At 33.8% G+C, this 18,919-nt stretch overlaps 1 protein-coding gene across 2 annotated transcripts in view; it reads left to right on the top strand.

Annotated features, from left to right (window-relative positions):
- Positions 1-18,919, top strand: part of LOC119068882 (glutamate [NMDA] receptor subunit 1) — a 139,653-nt gene that overhangs the window by 82,184 nt on the left and 38,550 nt on the right. Inside the window, exon 1 of one of the 2 annotated variants that reach the window (XM_037172752.1) lies at positions 5,150-5,205. The exons of the other annotated variant lie outside the window; for it this stretch is intronic. The gene's annotated coding sequence lies outside the window, so the exon portion shown is untranslated. Of the gene's footprint in view, positions 1-5,149; positions 5,206-18,919 lie in introns of those variants that run through there. 2 annotated transcript variants of the gene reach the window in all.

The following is an 18,919-nucleotide window of genomic DNA, read 5'->3' as shown; positions in this document are numbered from 1 at the left end:
CAAGTAAGGCTTTATTTGTTAAGCTGTATGGTTTCTCGAAGCTGTAATCGTATTTCGTGTTACAAGTGGTACTTTAGTGGAATTCTATTCATCATTTATATTAAGTCCTTAATAGACTACGCCAAAATGATTTTTTTTCTCAATTTTTTTTACATAAAGCAGCTAAAAATTGAAAATAAAGATACCCGTGTCTCGTCTTTTGACGAAAAAACTTGAAACCGGAAAGATTTTTCACTTTACAAATTCCTGAAATATGTGATTTGCGCCATTTTCCACCCAAATTCCACATAAGGTCTTAAGTTTGCAACTTTGCAATTACAGTAGTATGAGTAGTATTGTTCACTCAGTTCATCCAGTTTTGACTGATTCACTGAATTTTGTTTTGATGAAATGTCAAATCGGGACAGTAAATTTTAAATCTCAAACAAGTTTGTGTCGAAAATTTGTAGTATTTCGCGTAAAACAAAGTGATTCAGTTTAAATTTCGCACAGAAAATAGTTCCGAGTGTGCTCATGCTAGTGTCTTAAACAGAATTTAGTACAAATTCTCCGAAATAATTTTAAAGACAAATTAATTTGGTCAAACATTGTGGGTGTTGTGAAAATCTCATTTTTAAAAGTAATTTGGTGTGAATTGTGCCATTCAGTGTTCAATTCCTTAATTTTATGTGCCTAGAAATTGCCTGCAATACGTTTCGTGCTAATTCAGTTATTCAGTCGGTAAAATGTGAAGAAAACATACAAAAATATGTTGCCATTCAGGTAAACAAAATTCTTGACATGTCTGTTGTGAAGATAGTCGTAAGTGACACCACAAAACTGAAATTTTTTGTCCGTTAATTTAAAAAATGATTTTTTTGACGGAAATGCTTTTATTTGAATGTGTGCATGATTCCGGTGAAATAAAATAGTGATAAAGTCACCACTATTGATGACCTTTAAAATGGCATCATTGGTTAAATATGATTGGCATAGTCTATTCCATCCGAGAAGATGTTTTATAAAGACTATAGCGCACTCGTGAACGGTAGAATGGAATGTTCGAACAGAGAAACATTAATAAACATAACGTCATGAAAATGTTATCGTGCGGATATGGTTTATACATAATATGTTGAACAAATTGAATATGAATTGAATATGCAATTTATTCATAATGCGCGAATGGTAAATCTCTCCTTCAAATATTTGTGTATGTGGAAACTTTTCATGCCCTCAAGCAATGATTTAAAAAGAAAATGAAAATTAACTATACATCGTGACCTGCCTCCTGAATGGTTGTTGTTGTTATTTTTTTGTTCTTGTTTAAACTTTCAAATGATTTTGTGGAATTTGATGTAAACAAGTAAATCGGGAAGATGGTTGACTTAGGAGGGGTAACGTATCTAAAGTTCACGGCAAAGCACCTAGCATTTGATGTTACGGAATATTTCGTGTGTCAAAAAACTACTATAGTTAATCACAATACCAATACGGTACTAATGGTATTAAGTAGTATTTTGACACAACAAATATTCTAATACTATGCTGGGTGCTTTGTCCAGCAACATGTTAGTAACTTGATATTTTTTTGATAAATAGAAGTATTTGTTGCCACATTCCAGGTGCTGGCACAAGTACGCTATGAGAAGTATTTTTTAGTTTGTTCACCTAAACAACTTAAACTTACGGATTTTACGAGTTCACCAGTAGATGCTGAGAAAAGTTCACATCTGAGCAATTTACCTCCTACATTTTCCACGATATTTTCCCATGCTACTGCTGTATAAACGTATAAACGTAACAATATCAGCGAATAACAAATGTTATCCGATTTCCCTTGAGACGTGTTTTGCTAAAGCAGTTGAAAAATGTGGAGAAAAGTGCTACACAAGAAAAGAAAGAAAATAATTTCAATTGATTCCGTTCGTACGAATAACTCACCAAAAACTCGAATTCTTTCAACTTTACCGTCGAAATATTTCCATTTTCATTGTGGAAGCTTCTTTTATGTATTCCATACGTCTGAAATGAAATTATCGATTTAAATCTGTGTGCTTCATTTAATAATTCCACTTCACCATCCATTCTTATACGTAAATCTTATTTGATGAAGTGTGGACAACAGAAAAAGTGACAACCATTTATTATATAATGTGTGTGAGCTGGAAGTTTGGGATTCATAACTTCTTCTTTTCGTAAATAAATTTGACAGCAAATCTTAATGTACTACTGGGCTATATAGGTCGCTATCCTCAACTTATTTATCGCTAAATCGAATCCATAAATTCAAAGAACAGATTTTATTTGTGAGCGTTTTCTTTCCATTCTATATGTGACAACTTAAAGAATATAAATGGACCAGAATACGGTTATACAAATGTTCGGTACATGGTACTAAAAATGGAATCTTGTTGAGAATGGAACAGGCATGCATACTATACTTTGCAGTGATATACATTCGCTATTTTCACAAGAATTTTTGGTGTTATGTTTCGGTATTTTATTAAACCTACCGTTTATCCTTCAGCTTTGGAATTTAATCTTTTAGTTGGTATAAAAATACGTGATGCATAAGCATCGTAGACAATATAGATTTTCGATGTCGATAAGATTTCAAATCAGGCTTGGTTCAATAAAATTAAAGGTCATGTCTGAGATGACGGGGTTTGGTGCTTTCATTTCCTTAAATTTCCTTAAAGAGTACAGCCCATCGACAGAGCTACATAAATGTAAAACCATCTTATGCTATACCGTAATTTAACAGATAATTAAGAGCAATGGCCCCTTTGCAAATTTATAGCCTACATTTAGGCGGAAAAATATTCGTTTTTTGAATCAAAATCTTTTTTTTGAAAAAGTAAAACCATTGAAGTACGTAAAAATGTGTTCCTTTTAAAGAAAAAAATTGGATTGTGAGTCATAACTTAACCTGCTTGGAGAAACCTGTGCAGATTACATAAATTTACACAATCTACTGAGACAATCCAGCAACTTAAATGTACATTATAATTACGTCTACTTACGTCTATTACGTCTATCTCGAAATTAAGCATGTTTTTTGGTATGAATGGTTTATAATTATATAAGCCCTTCGGCCAGCAACTAATAGAACTCATTAAAACTATAATTTTCTTTTACAATGCTGGCGGATGTTTGTTAATGTTATGTTACTTTCTATCTATAGTTTGGTTTCTCTTCATTTCCGCTGTGCTAGAGATCCTTCTTTATTTACAAAGACAATAAAAGTTTAATTTTTTTCAAAGAAGTAATTACAACAAAAACTTTCTTCGCTTTGAGGTAATATAATGCATAGATAAAACCGCAGATCGTAATAACCTGCAATAATTTTAAATGGATCAAAGTAGTAGGAATGAGGACCGAATTCAACCACATGACTCATAATGTATTCCAATGAAGAAACAGCAAACGTATCGCAACAACTATGTCATAACATATATTATGCACCTGTTGCCAAGATTGATATTTTGACGTGTAGAACATTATTGCCCTAGCCGAAGGCGTGGGCCTTAATGCCTACACGTCAAAATAACAGTCTGGCAATAGGTTCATATCATATTTTATCTGTCGAGAACAGATATATCGAGATAAACAAAAACTCCCTAGAGGGATAAGCTCGAGATTATCGTTCTAGACAGATAAAATCTGTTACCTCATTGTTGTGTGGCTATTCGACACTGGTGTCGAATAGTCACTCCGTTGTTGTAAAGTATCTCCTATTGTTCGCTATAAAATCTAAAACTTCATTAGTTTTATAATAAATTTCCCTATACAAGACAACACTAGCCACAGCTCATCGCTTATTCCTGTTGACGTTGCAAATACATCGCCTTAGCAAGAACACTGTGAGCAGAAGTTTTAATTTGATCATTTAGTATTCAGAGAGTTTCTCGAAATTTAATAATTTCGTTTTCGATGGAGAGTGACTTCGATTGAAAAACTGAATCAGCAACAGTACTTGTTGTGGATCAACTATGTTATGTTTAGTATCGTTGAAAAGGCCACTACAGAAGTGGCCATATTTCACCGAGGGTAGCGGAAAAAGTAAGCTCTCTGAAAATGTAACACAAAAAAACATTTTCAAAAAAATTCTCCATTCGAAAGAGCTGATTAACCTCGTCTAGAATCAATCTTCACTGGCCGGTTCGGTCAGTTTGTCAAGGATATATCACTCTTCGAAAATGGGGAAATTTAGACTTTCGACTGTTATTGCTCCGAGAGCAGATAACCGAAATCAATATTTTTTACACAGTCAATCTTAGAATTGTTTCCTCTACCCCCATTAAAATATGTGTTCAGGCTTTACCTGACTGCTTGTGGTAGTCGCATCCACTGGTTCTCAGAAACGGCTCAGTGGTCTGGGCTAATTTTTTCCCGTGTTTTCACTCTGTCCATCACTCATTATAAATGCGAAAAAAAAAATATTGGTAGTCGGCGCGGCGGTCCCTATTTTATAATCTCGTTTCAAACCATCTCGTAGTAAGGAAAACAAATAAAAATTGACAATTTGTTTTTTGGTTAAATATGGCCTCTAGCTCTGATTGGGGATTCTTGTAGCACAGAAATGATAAGTTAGAAGTGAACGTTGGCTAGTTCTCCTATTATGTATAACAAAATGTCGGATGTTAAAAGTCCAACACTGCATCAAACACTATGCGATACGTTACTACGCTAAAGTAAATAACAGATTCAAGGACGATACGTCTGCCTGATCCTATACAACATCACAACAACTGTGAACTTAGACATAATCTGTAAGGTATTTCCCTGTTATAAATAAATCTTGATGCGAGACATTTACTTTTCCACCAGAAATCAAGAAACGTTTCCATGTGATACCTACGATTTGATGAAAGCCGTTGTTGACCTTTTGTTCTTCGAACAACAACATCGTTCCATAAAAGTACACACCTTTCTTAATCTCACCTAACGCCACTTATACCGACATTGATCCTTCCGTATACAATAAAAAAGCCACAATAACAAAATATTTTCCCCGATATCTTATTATTCAAACGAACGAGAGCAAAAAAAAAAAAATAACAATTTTCCGATATTTCGATTATTTTCATTTTGCTCATTCTAGTTCAATACTCACATACACACATAATCTTGGCATTATATCGTTACACTTTCAATGTTATTGCAGGGTGGTTATATGGCCCGTATTGACGTCAATATATAGGCGCAAACCAGAGATTTTTGGTATGTGAATTTTTGTTAAGTATGCTTGATTGGTCCATATTTATCTACAGTTATATTCGGTTTTCTTTTTTCAATCGATCATTCCAACCATTTTGCGTGGATGTGTATAGTCTACACATATACTTATATCCCGAAACCAAATATCGGAGCGAATTGATTTATCTTAATAATATTTTTGATAAAACATGGATTTAAAAAAAGTATGTATGTAATAATTCCAGTACACAGAGATTCTATTAATTTAATTGCTGGTATTAAATTGTCTATCCATAGTTCTTGAATAGCAAATAGTTTTGCTTGAAGAAACTCTACAAATTAAATTTAAGTTTCAATCAAGTAATGGCTGATGTCTAAAGTTGCAAGATATCGAATTCAGCAATTTATAACATAAAAAACTTTGATATTTGGTATAAAACTTTGTTTTTTTTTTGAAAACTTTGACTTATTTTTACTGCAGTTTCTTGTCATTAGGCAGGAATGCAGAAACAAGGTGATATTTTTAACATTTATAGCAGATCATTATAATACTCGTAAAACACACAAACATCGACGGTATATGAGCTTTGGCAAGTTGCTGTAACTTTGAGCATGTCAGTTGTATAAATTTATACGTTCGATTGAGCTTTTTTCTCCTTTGTTAAAATTAAGATAACTTTCTTGAGAAAGAAGTTTTTTCAATTTTTTTGGAACAAAATGTTTTAAAAAGTGTCTAGAAACAAATCGAATAGCATTAACAGAATAATAACATTAAGAAAAATTTACTCAATCTGTTAATGCCATTCAGTTCTAGATTCTTTTTTTAAACATTTTGGTCCAAAAAAATTGAAGAAAATTTCTTTCTTAACAAAGTTATCGTAGTTTATGTTTTCATTTCCATACAAAATCAGTAAAAAACCGAACTGACATATAAGAACAAAAGAGATAAAGATTCCAACGCGCTTTAAGCATGAGTGGAAGTCTTAATAGAGCACTGGACAGTGTATCGGGCTTTTGGCACTGTAATTTTTTTTTGAATTTTTCAGAAAAACAACCGTCCTTAAAAGCGCTCACCTGTTGGCAAAATTCTAGCCTACATTTGTGCGCAAAAATATTCGTTTTTTGATGATTTCTCTGAACAAAAATCTTTTTTTGAAAAGTAAAATCATTAAAGCATGCAAAAATGTGTTACTTTTAAAGGAAAAATTGGTTTGTGGGTGATAAGTTATCCCACTCGGAGAAACCTTTGTAAAACGTGTAAAATACACATTTTGCGAGGGTTTCTCCAAGCGGGTGAAGTTATGACTTACAAACCAATTTTTTCTTTAAAAGTAACACTTTTTTGCATGATTTAATGGTTTTACTTTTTCAAAAAAAGATTTTCGTTCAGAGAAATCATCAAAAAACGAATGTTTTTGCGCACAAATGTTGGCTAGAATTTTGCCAAGGGGTGAGCGCTCTTAAAAGCACTTTTGATTTCATTTTGTCGGTCTCACTTTTTAACACCATGAAATTACAGTGCCCTCAAAATGTCAAATGTGCAAACAAAAAATGTAGTTTGTTGTGTAATGGTAAACAAACACCTGATAAATACATAAAAATTGGTTAAACATTGACATTAGTTCAGCCTTTACCATATAGTTTGCTTCAGCGAATATTTAACATCGTTGTTTATGGCGTATACATAAGTAAATCGCTGTTAAAACATTTACCTTCAATGTTCGAACGATTGAAAAATTAAACGTGCTTCGTATATGTTAACTTTAAATTACGTATATTGCAAAATATACTGACTATTCTGAGCAAGCAGACATCCCACTCATGCTCACTAACTAATATATCAACATTTGTAAATTAGAAACAAATTTAAACCAAGATTCCCAGATTTAAACGTTCTCAACAAGGAAACAATGACGACAAGACAAATCGAATTCAACCTTTTACATTTATGGGAATAGATTGTGGATTTGAGCACTATTTCACAGGACTTTCAATGATTGACGCTGTCGGCAAGTCGGTCACTTCTGTCACTTCACCGAACAATATTTTCATGGACAATGTGATTGAAAAATTAATTTCCTAACAAATGATTTTGATTTTTAAATTTCGTATCTCAAAAGACCGACTCAAAGGCAGTGCCGTCGCTGATTTTTGCGGTAGTGACGATAACAATTTCCATAGGTGTTGAGGAATTTCGTGCCGTGTCTTTCACAATAACACAAAGTGACATTTTCCTTATACAAAATGTGTCATTTTGTCAATTATTGTGAATGACGCGGCGCGAAATTCCTAGCAGCCATCGTTTTGGAGATCTGTCTCCCTTTCGAAATCCTTAATGCTCAAAACAAACGAGGCATTGAAAACGTGTTTTGGTCCTATTTTTCATGACGAAATTTTCGAAACTGTCAAATGAAGTTAGAACTTTTTCTATTCAAAAACGCGACTGCTGCATCTGTCAATGAAAACTAGGAGCAAAAAACGTTTTCAATGCCTCGTTTGTTTTGAGCATTATCCGGAGCTGTGCTCACGCAGCATTATAAGTACGTCCATTATACTCTTTCTTGACTCTTCAAATTTAAAGGCGGTGAAGTGCGATAATTTTTTTTCCTAACTGGTGTTGAAATTTCGCGATTTCCCACGTCGTCTAAGAAAAACATTGTTCCTGTCTTATGCAAAAGTGCTTTTTTAGCGAATGAGAGGTTTCCATCTCGAGCTGGAATTTTAGCATGCGTTAGGAAAACTTCCTAACTAGTGTTGAAATATCGCGACTTCGTCTCCAGCTGGTGCTGGAAACCTCTTATTCGCTAAAAAAGCCTTTTAGCATGTGTTAGGAAAATAACTATACTGACGACAACCAAAAAGCGCATTGGGCTGCTCCAAATGTAGGAAAATCGCATCATGAATCGCTTCGTCACTTAGTATAGCACTGGTTCGGAATGTTACTTGTTAGGTAAAGGAAAAGCACAACCTTTACGACGAGACAGAACGAAACATTTTCTTTTTAAAAATAATTTAAATGCGATTTGGGTAGCATCCCTGTATTATAATATTTGTCTACCTCTGAAAGTTTTTATAAAGAAACTTTAAAGTGCAATCGCTTCAGTGTATAGTGGAATTTATTTTCAGCATCGAAACTTTTAAAGCTTTCGTAAAAATAAAAAAGCGGATAAAGTCAACGTCATAGGGGCCGTTCATAAATTACGTAACGCAAAAATCAACATTTTTCAGACCCCCCCCCCGGGTCTGTAACGCTAAAAGGGTCAAGTTTGACCCAATTTTGTTAGAACCGTAACGCTTGCCTCATACCCCCCCTCCCCCCTCTAGCGTTACGTAATTTATGAACGGCCCCATACTTGATAGGACATACATGGCAAATCCTATTATAAACTCGTGTAGATCTGTAAAAAAATGCCATAGTATACGAGTGGTATGGTATTCGGTTGCCCTAAAATTGGAGCGACAATTTATATTCTTTGCATTGTTCAATTATTCAAAGTTTCTGAGAATATTTTCTATGCAACCTATTTTCGATTCAATTATTTCACTTCGTTTACCGTCTTTTATCATTAGTGGTTCAACAACGGTAATACTTTCAAATTATTGGAATGAAATGATTTGAAAAGTTGTTTGTATTTCGAAAAAAAGGAATCATTCAAAGCTTCTTATCCGAATACAGAATTTCATTATATGAAACCAAACAACGGAATGAAATAAATTCCAGTTCTACATTTGCATAACGATTTTCATACACTCACTAACACACACATTCACTTATCTGATCCACAAACATTCCACATACGAAACCCAAAATATAGTCTATTTATACACATTTAGTATTTGGCATTGGCCAATAGAAGTAAATTCCATTCAATCCAGAAATTTAGTGTGTAAAGAAACATTTATCAAGAGCTTTTTCTATAGGCGTTTTAAAGCTCATTGTTGAAAGTTAAACTTTTGAACACACTAGTGGTCCGCTCCTGGATTTGTTTAAATGACTGTAAAACCACCAATGGATTTGGATATGAGTGATGTAGTGCATTTACTTTGCCTTTGATGCCGTGGGATTAGTGGTTTTTGATAATTTGTGGAATTAACCGAGGAATTTATGAAACGGCTATGACCATGACCATGACGACTTACATACCAGATATGCTCCAATCAGCTATGTAACAACATGAATATTTGAATGGGAAAACCAATGAAGTGGAAGATTTAATATCAGATACTAAGCGATACTTGAAACCAAAGCATCAACAGATCTAACCGTATATGGTTGCTGTTTATTAATGTTTAAGAGGAATGGATTCTTCGCTGAAATGTGTTTGTATTCGACTAAAAAAAGATTATCAAACATAGACATTATGAGTGTCAGTGTGACCACCACTCAGAGAAGACAGCAGTTTATGGAAATTCTGTTAAATATCTGACTTTTCTCAAAGCTGATCAAACGATCCTGTTTTCGGTTGAAAGCTAACCAATTGCGGTTTGAAAAAACACCCAAACGTATGCTTTTCAGCTAAACATCGATTACTCTGAAGATGAACGGGTGGCGGGACGGATGTTTTGTTGAAATGCCCACATTCGAGCGTTTTTTAACTACCGTATTTTCACTCTTATCTCTTTACAAAAATCCTTTTTGAAAAATGTAAGACGACAATAACCACCACAAAGCTTACAATAAAAAATAGATTTGTTTGTGATAATTTGACTATCTCTGAGAAAACTCTGCAGTTTATTCAAATTTGGATAAGCTGATATGCTGATAATTTGGGCAACTCAGTTTTCAAAAAAAGATTTTTGTAAAAATTTCAGCGAAAATACAATTCGAAACGCCCCAATGTAGACTGTAATTTCAGCTCAATATCCATGTCTCTTAATTTCGACTTGGATTTTCAATTTTATTGTTCTTCTGCTTTGCTTAGTCATGACATCTATTCAACAAGTAAACAAATTCTGTTTTATTCACTACAAAAATGTAATATGCAGCCACGCTTTCCACTTTCCATTCCATTAAAAAATAACAAGACTTGAAAAGTGCGAGGAAAAGCGTCCCCATTTTCTTATTCAAAAGTAAAATAAATTCCCATACCTTTTTATACAACCACAAGAAAGAAACGTTACCTTGTTTATAAAAGGCAATTTCAGTATTCATTGATGTGAAAACAAAACATCAAATAATATTAGATCCTTGTTATTGCGAAACTGAATTTTCCCGAACGTCGAACAGTGTTATATATATATATATATATATATATAGGTATACACAAACTTAAGTATTGTGGATAAAACGTAAAAAAATTGATTGAATATCGCCCTTAAAGTTAGTGTGAAAAATTGGTCGTTTATGATTATACGGCACTGAGGCACCGATCCATCGTAATACACTTTCGAATATTCATTGAATATTTTAATATTATTTGCGAATACATTAATCAATTTAAATAATTTCGTATCCAGACCGAGTTAATTAAGAGAACCTCGCTGAATTTTATTCGTTTTTTGTGTTCTATTTATATACACGCTTTTCGTATAAAGAAATGGCTGGAATGTAACATGGACTGTAACTCACACCATTAAAACAATAAATTAAAATGCGTCAGAGTTGGTTCAAGTTTAAAGGGAATAGCAACTTTACTCTTTACAACACCACTGAAACCTGATGGAAACATAAACTTCGGTGTCAATATACAAGTAGAACAAACTCAACTCCAAAAGTCGTAAACACGCAAAAACTTTATGTTATAACCACTTAGAGTGAAGTTATTTAATTAATGCTTATCAAAGGTATATGTATAATTATAAATTTCTTTAAAGCACCATCCCCCCAATTTCTCTGTTTTATCCTGCAGCTCATTCAATCAGATAAGTGGAAGACAAACATCGTAATTTTATCGGAAAAGCACTTATCCTCTTTTTCTACATAATATACTTTATGTTCGGGACACGGTGGTGTTATATATATAATCCGTACAAATATATTACAATATAATACGTGTCTAATGTTCGGAAGTGTGTTATGTACATAAAATATAAATTATGAAAATTTCACCGTTTAAGAATACATAATTTTGCGACTCATACGATTACGCAGCTTTTATTTAATAAGCAAACAGGTTTGAGGATATGCAAATAATTTCAATTTAATGGCAGCGCGGGGAGGAAGCGATATAGGATTCAAATCGGCTCGCTGGAACATATGCCATTATGCAAATAGTGACACTGTGCGCAAAGTATATAAACAATGACGGTACCGCAGATCCGCAAAAACCACTTTGTTAGGTTGCACTTCAATTACTCAACACAGGAAAGTTTATACCGTTTATACTGAGCAACGCAGTTCTGACAACATTATCACGCCAAACATCACAGATGCAACATTATAAATCTTAAATTCACCCGAAAGTCGGAATCCGTAGTTCTTGCTATTCCCTGAGGGTCTGCGGTACCTTCAGTGTTTATATACTTTGATTGTGCATTGATACGGTCTCGGGGCCCTGAGTACGAAAAACGCATCCGTTGGCAGCAATGACGAACCATAGACTGCCACCGCTCACAAAAAAAGTCATGTGACACAGTTATTGGTACAGTTATTGGTGCAATAGTGTTCAGTGAGTTCGAATAACCACCCAAAGGTCTTCCACTACCTATCGTTAGTACAATATCAAATGAAGACAAAATCGCACTAACGATAGATATTTTAAAAAATTCTGTGAAGCGGCTGCAGTGGAACTACCAACAACATTTTGGCCAACAGATGCGTGTTTCATACTCATGACGGTACCCAATGAACTATGCACATTCCAAACGTGTCAAATTGTTACCTAGTGTAACTTGTATTCAATCAATTGCCTTCGCGGCTAAATGAAATGGCTTTGATTTGTTAGAGTTCGTGATTAGAACATGAAACGCTTGTCGTTTACCGATTTAACCTTGTCTGTAGGAAATACTGAACTCATTTTCATATTTCCGTTGTCAAAGTCGCCCAACTGCCTCTTGTCAATTCTCTGCCATCACTTAGATACATAACATGTTCTATAATACAAGAGTATTTCAACGAAAATTACACAAAAATCGAATAAACTCTTACGAGTTGCTAAGTCTTATATTAAATACTGTTGTTCATGTTCATATAGAAATTCTGTAACTTCATCATACAATTCCTATCTTACCTTCTAGTCCCATAATATCGTTCGCTACAGTCTTGTAACAGATAATTGATGTAAAATGTCTCTTCATATCGGTCTTTTTTTTCATATCATGACGACAGGAATCTGAGACATAAAATGTCAAAACATTTCCTTTTCAAAATAACACAAGAGGTAAAGAGCAGGGTAGAATGTCAGTTATAGGGTATTCCATATATGAGGAGCTATGTTACGTATATGAATGTATAGACTTAAAATGAAAATATTTTTAAAATAACCAGGAATGAGGGAAAATACCTTAATGTCTTGTATGATGAAATGGGTTAAATTGTGAATGTTGTGTGTGAGATTATTATTACTATGACTTTAATGTGTTGTATTTGATCAACCGTATAGGAGAAATGAAACAGTCTTGGTAAAACCGGCGAGGGTTAGAAACATTTTAGCACCACTCGAAGAAAATGCCGTAATTTATTTTGAACTAGCATTGAAGCACAGTTTAAATGGTGTGCTTCATGACTGGATGTGTACTATTCATATACGTGCATTCGATGTCACGTATAGTAATTTAGTTCTTCATTTTACGATTGTAAAAGTCCTTGAAGGAGTAAAACCATCAGCTGATATGAAGTAAATCTTCGCTTTTTACGATAGTTTGAATAGACACACCATTTCGTCATCAACGGCCTCTGTTGAGGGGGAATCAACTAGAGAATATGGTGGCACAGTCATTATTTCCATTAAAACGAAGCGATATATGTAAAATCATCGGCAAAGTTGCTGAAATGGAACTTTGAAATGGAACGTCAGTTTTGTGACCTTAAGCACTTAACTCACTTTCATAATAACACGGCAGAGTAAAAGTAACCCAGGCAGGAGCGCTTGTTTGACTAGGGACCTGAATAATCTAGTAGCCCTATGTTTTTTGCGAATTAAATTTTTCAACTTATGTCAGTGTTCATTTGTGTTCATTTTCATACAGTGTATTAGGTCCCTCATTTGACGTTTCAATAATGAACCGCTCCTGCCAGGTTTACTTTTACTCTGTCGTGATAATAATCAAATAGAAATTGGATCGAGATTTGAACTATTTAAAAATCTCCCAATTTTTTCGTTTGTTTTGAATTATGATCCTTAATCCTCATTCAGCTGGACTGATTGAAATTGTGATGCAATGCAATAAATGTACGAATGTTTTGAGAATCGGAACCCATTTTTTTAACCTGATACAGACGGCAAACATTATGACCGGTATCGGTATCGGTTATCGGTTCTATTACTTCCATCGATCAAAGAATTTTTAATCGGATGATTTCAAATCTAGTACTTCAATTTTTTTAACATGCATTTTACTATACAAATGGCAATGTTACGCAGAGCTTGTCATTATTTTTGTCGTCGATATCGATAACAGTTAAATAGCCGTATGTGACAGGTTAATACGAAATCTATTCGTGTGAAACTATGCAATCCAATTGAGGACAATATGCGAAAAATTAACAAAATTACAGCTTTTTACATTCACATAAACCACTGCTTTATGGTCAATTTGCTCAATTCCTCCACATTTCACTTAATGAAATTAACAGGTTGTTAACATATTAATGATTCAATTGATATTTCATAGATGAAACGTATGATGTGATCATGGAAAATTGGACGGAAAAATTTCAACAATCAATTAACTAGCACTCCGTTACATCTAATGTTTCTAGCCGCGTACGAATGAATCAATATTACATCTATCCATGATGTGATCGAATAATTGGAAGAGATGGAACAGTGCAATCCGTTACTAAGAATCGTTACGTTTGTTGTTGCTAACTGTGCTTCCACGAAATTCAAATTCTGAACGAAACATACATATAAAACAGTTCTCATTCACTTGTGGTGCAATTTGCCTGAATGTAAACGCAAACATATAAAAGCACTTTATTAAATAGCCTGGAGCGTTCAATATTCAAACTCGACTGTCCGACAAAACATTTACATAGGCTAAGCTGTAAATAATAAATGGGACCGCGTATACTGGTGACTGTTTGAAAATAAATGGAAACTCTTTCCCTTATATGATGAAAGTTTTCATATGGGAAAATAAGACAAATTTTCTGTTTCATTTTTAGTCATTGTGTGTTGTATGGTCACAGATCGTCCTATGGATTTTCGTTCAGAATGGTACAGAATTTCATTACACAGTGGCAGAAAGTGGAAACTAAACAAGTAACGTTATATTAATCCAACTTACTTACATTTGTGATTTCTATGTCACTGTGTGGTTGAATAGACTTTAATTAAACATGTGAAAGCAAATTCGATATTTTGGATCTCAATTATTAACATTTTTGATTTTCCTACATACCACTGGGTGCAGTGGAAGTCAGGACACCCATGATATTACGGATAGAGTTGTTAAGAACTGATTACGGTTAGATGATTAGGGGATGGAATTCTAACAGTAGATCGAGAAAAAAATTAGTCCCATGGATGAAAGGGAAGCTGAAGAAATACCTTTGCATTGGTGCAAAGTTTTCATCTATTATTTGACAAGAGCTGCGAGACTTGACGACATGTGGGTCATACTCATATTGATTTATGACATTCAAACTAATTAATTTCATTGGGTGTTAGTCTCAGATTTTCAACGACAAAACATTTTATATAACTCACAGGCATCAGTTTATTCTTATTGTTTCTCTGCATTCGAAATGATTGTCGTCAAATAGCTACAGTTAAGCTATAAATAAGTTTTAATACGATTGTATGTGTGGATCAGCTGAAAAACAGCTGAAAAAAATTCATGCTGAAATTTCACTGCCTCTGACTGTAGTGATGAATTCACACAATATCAAAAATATTTTTCCCACTCAGTTTAGATGTATAATTGGAAAATGTGCGCTTTGCTGGAGTCACTGCTGCTCTATCAATTTTTTATGTTGTTGTATATATTCGGATGTGTTGAAGGTCGTGGGTTTTTTTTATAAAGATAGGAATTCTGGGGAAAGATTATAATTTAAATTTACAAAGTTCCCTCCGTTACTTTATCATCTGCTTAAACAAAATCCTAAAACGATTAAAATTCTGGAAAATATTCTACGACCGACCGGTGGTTGCTTATTGTACAATTTTGCAATTATCTTATTTCAAAGCATTAATTTTTCTGTTTATTTCATTATTAAGAATGAAAATTACGAAGCAAAGAAAACACATTTGAATGTGCTGTTTGCTTTCTTCGTCAAAAAAGTAAAATTCGAAATTTCTCTGAACCAAATAAAATAAACAAAACATCAATCGCTGTGGGAAAGAAGATTTTCTTTTTCTTTCGTTTTTCTCCTGTTTTTTTTTCATTCTTTCTTTCTTTCATAAAAAAATTTCATTCTGTAAGTGTCAGTAAAAAGATTACATAATGAAGATTCTCTTAAGAAAATTTCTTTAGATCAAGAAAGGAAGAAAAAAAATATGAAAAGAATATTTTCACGTGTGCAAAAGAAAATGTGTTGTAATCTGGTTGTACATAAATTCATTAGAAACACAACAAATGAAATACATGTTCGTTCTATACCATTATTGTATTGCAAAACGGAAACGGATTTGTGATCTGTGACGCTCTGTCATGATTCTAATATTCATTAAATCAACGCTCTTCAAGTATGGCTGGTAATCTAAATAGGATTAATATGAGCAACTTGCCAGTGTGTCATACAACTGTAAAACACTGTAAAAAAAACCATTTCATACAAAACAGTGCTCCAAATAACTGTCAGTTCGAACTTTGACAACACGAACGTCAATGATTTCATCCACAATGACATTAGCCAACCCGGTACTCGACACTATATTTTAACTAGGATGCACTGTATTTCCACCATATTCAAGGTTTTAACTGACACAAAGTTCTACTCAAAATTATGCACAAATTTCACAAATTGTGGAATGCTAACGAAATAATTTACAACCTGTGATGCTAGATGAATACTAAAGTTCTGTTGATGATGTATTTGCGTCACATATTCTTTCGAAAAAGTTGTTGTGCAAATGTTAAAAACCGAACAATCCTCAACATTTGAACGGGAACAGCCCCCTTTTACATAACGCTAAAATCCAATAATATTTTCTCCGAACTTTCCATCAAAAAGGGATATTTAAAGGAAAATTGCTTAAAAGCTTTTTGTTCGACTATTAATGGAACATGTTATATGGTACATACTAAACACAATGTGAAGACAGGAAATTTTTCTGTTAAATTCATGGTTCTTAGCGTAAACATCAAACAGCACAGCATTTATCAATGTCAACCCAGTTAATTTTATTGCTTCGTCACTAAGCAGAAAGTCTATCGGGAAGTGTTTTGTTTTACTATTAATGTTTTCTATTTTTCACTTCTTGGCCTTGATTGTTATACAGAGAGTGTGTGTTCGCCTTTTTTTCGGTTTAAGATGCAGAAAGTGTCTCATTATAGAATATTACATTACGCAATGCACTGGTCAGGAGATTTTTTTTATTTTGACAAGTGTGGCGCTTACAGCTCGAGCAGGAGGCGAGGAATGTAAACACACAAGTCGAACCAAAAATTACCAAACCATTATATAGCATAAAAATCACTCACAAAGACCCCTGAAACGCCGAAAAGAGTTTTAACACAAGTGTCCTGGCGATAGCAGTGCGTAAAACCAAGTGCGATCCAACATTATGGAGTGGGTCATATCTGTACAATTTCATTGCTAAACGTATGAGATAAGTTTCAGGCATGAGAAGGTCGTTACCGCCAATCGCCTAACCATATGTGACCGACGGTGACATCAGACACAAAAGATGAGCTTCTGCTAGTGTTTTCTTATATAACGAAATGTGTGTTAAGTCTAGTGACGTGATGTGTGTTACATAACTAGGGATAAAAAGATGAAAAGTAGAGTTTTTGTGTGAATTTTGTTGATCCGAGGCGTAGACGAGGTCAATAAACAGACAAAAATGAGACCTTTTATTTTTATCGCAAGTACCACAGTTATATAATGGATTTTACATGCTGAGGGCGTCGAAAGTAGTGTTTGAAACATGAAAAGTTCGGTTTTCGACGCATAGCATGTAAAAGATTTTGTATGAAAGATTAGACGTATCTTTTAACAAAAGAAGTAGTAGATTTAACGGTAAAACACTTACTGTTTGTAAACATCAAATATTCGAAATTAGGACTGAATACAGAGCTAGAGATATAAGTAACATTGGTATTTGGTATTTACGCATAACATATTTTGCGCCTTTTTCTTTATCTTCTGCCATTATAGAAAAATCGTGCCAGCGAATGTAAATTAAATAAATATTTTCGAAGACTATGTCGAAATGAAAATGTTGTACGATTCAAGAGATAACTCGTGTTATACAATTCATTCGGTTCGAATGTGTGTATCGTTTCTTATCCTCTTGGTATTTCGCAATTTTCTTTTACAGTTTTAATCTCCTGCCGAAATAAACATCATATCCGCCATTTATCCGTCGAAAATACAATGGAATAATTAATTCCTGTTTCATTATTGAATCATCACCTTGGTAACCGGGGGAAAAATACAATGAGAGGAAAAGACATTACTTCGGTGGTAGGTAAATTGAATACAATTACGCCGTAAGTAAAACCATTTTTCGTCCATAAACAATTTGTATATATGTACGAGAAAAGCAGAAGAAGACTGTTTGTTGGCAAATGCTGAGCGTAAGCCCACCCATTATTATCATCATCGCCCTTTTCCGTGTTTCAAAAACATACTCTCACGTTATGCGTGGATAATTTTATTTAATTAACTGCTGTTTATTAAAGTAAATTAATAAAGTTTGGTGGTAAACAAAGCGAAATAGGGGATTTTTGAAATCATAAATTGTTTCGTTATCACTTCCGAGAGTGAGATAATTATCAAGTTTTCGCTATATACATATAAAACGTCCGTTATTTCGCGGTATTAAGTAGGAATTTTCGCTGAACAAAAGGTCGAATGAATGTTGTCGGTGAAGTAGAGATGAACCGGGTTTTGTTTGTTTCATGTACGCACGTGTACCTTCACTTTTGAAATCCAAACTGTTTAGTGCAAATTTATTGAAAGCTTACCTGAATCGGAACCCCAGTAAAACAATTCTTCTTCATAAAAACTCTGTTTCTAGAGACCTTTTCATATTTGACTTAGATATAGGCTTTCAAAAGATTTCTAATCTCAGGACGGAAAACCGAATCTGACATTTTCCGATGTCGAAGTCCGATGTCTTTTAAAATGTGCCTTCGTTCTTTTTCATTCCTATCATCGTGATGCATCGAATACAAATTTTAAAATGTTTGAATCTGCCACAAACCAGTATAGTATAGCCTGTTGGGTTTCTCCGTTATGAAAAGAATTTTTTTCCTATTTTCATCTCAACTTCATTACGTTTTATAACGTACGTTCGCCTTAATAGAAAAGCAATAACAATGAATACTTACAAGATACAATTTTATGAGACGAACGTGTGTAGAAAATTGATTGATGGGACCATTAAAAGGAATTGTTCGGTTTACAGATAGATGAGTCATAATAATGCTAATTTTAATAAATAATGAAAACAATAAGAACATTATG

Source organism: Bradysia coprophila, chromosome II, assembly GCF_014529535.1.
Source record: "Bradysia coprophila strain Holo2 chromosome II, BU_Bcop_v1, whole genome shotgun sequence".
Lineage (NCBI taxonomy): Eukaryota > Metazoa > Arthropoda > Insecta > Diptera > Sciaridae > Bradysia > Bradysia coprophila.
Note: the sequence above shows the minus strand (reverse complement) of the source record. Positions and strands in the feature narration are given on the sequence as shown.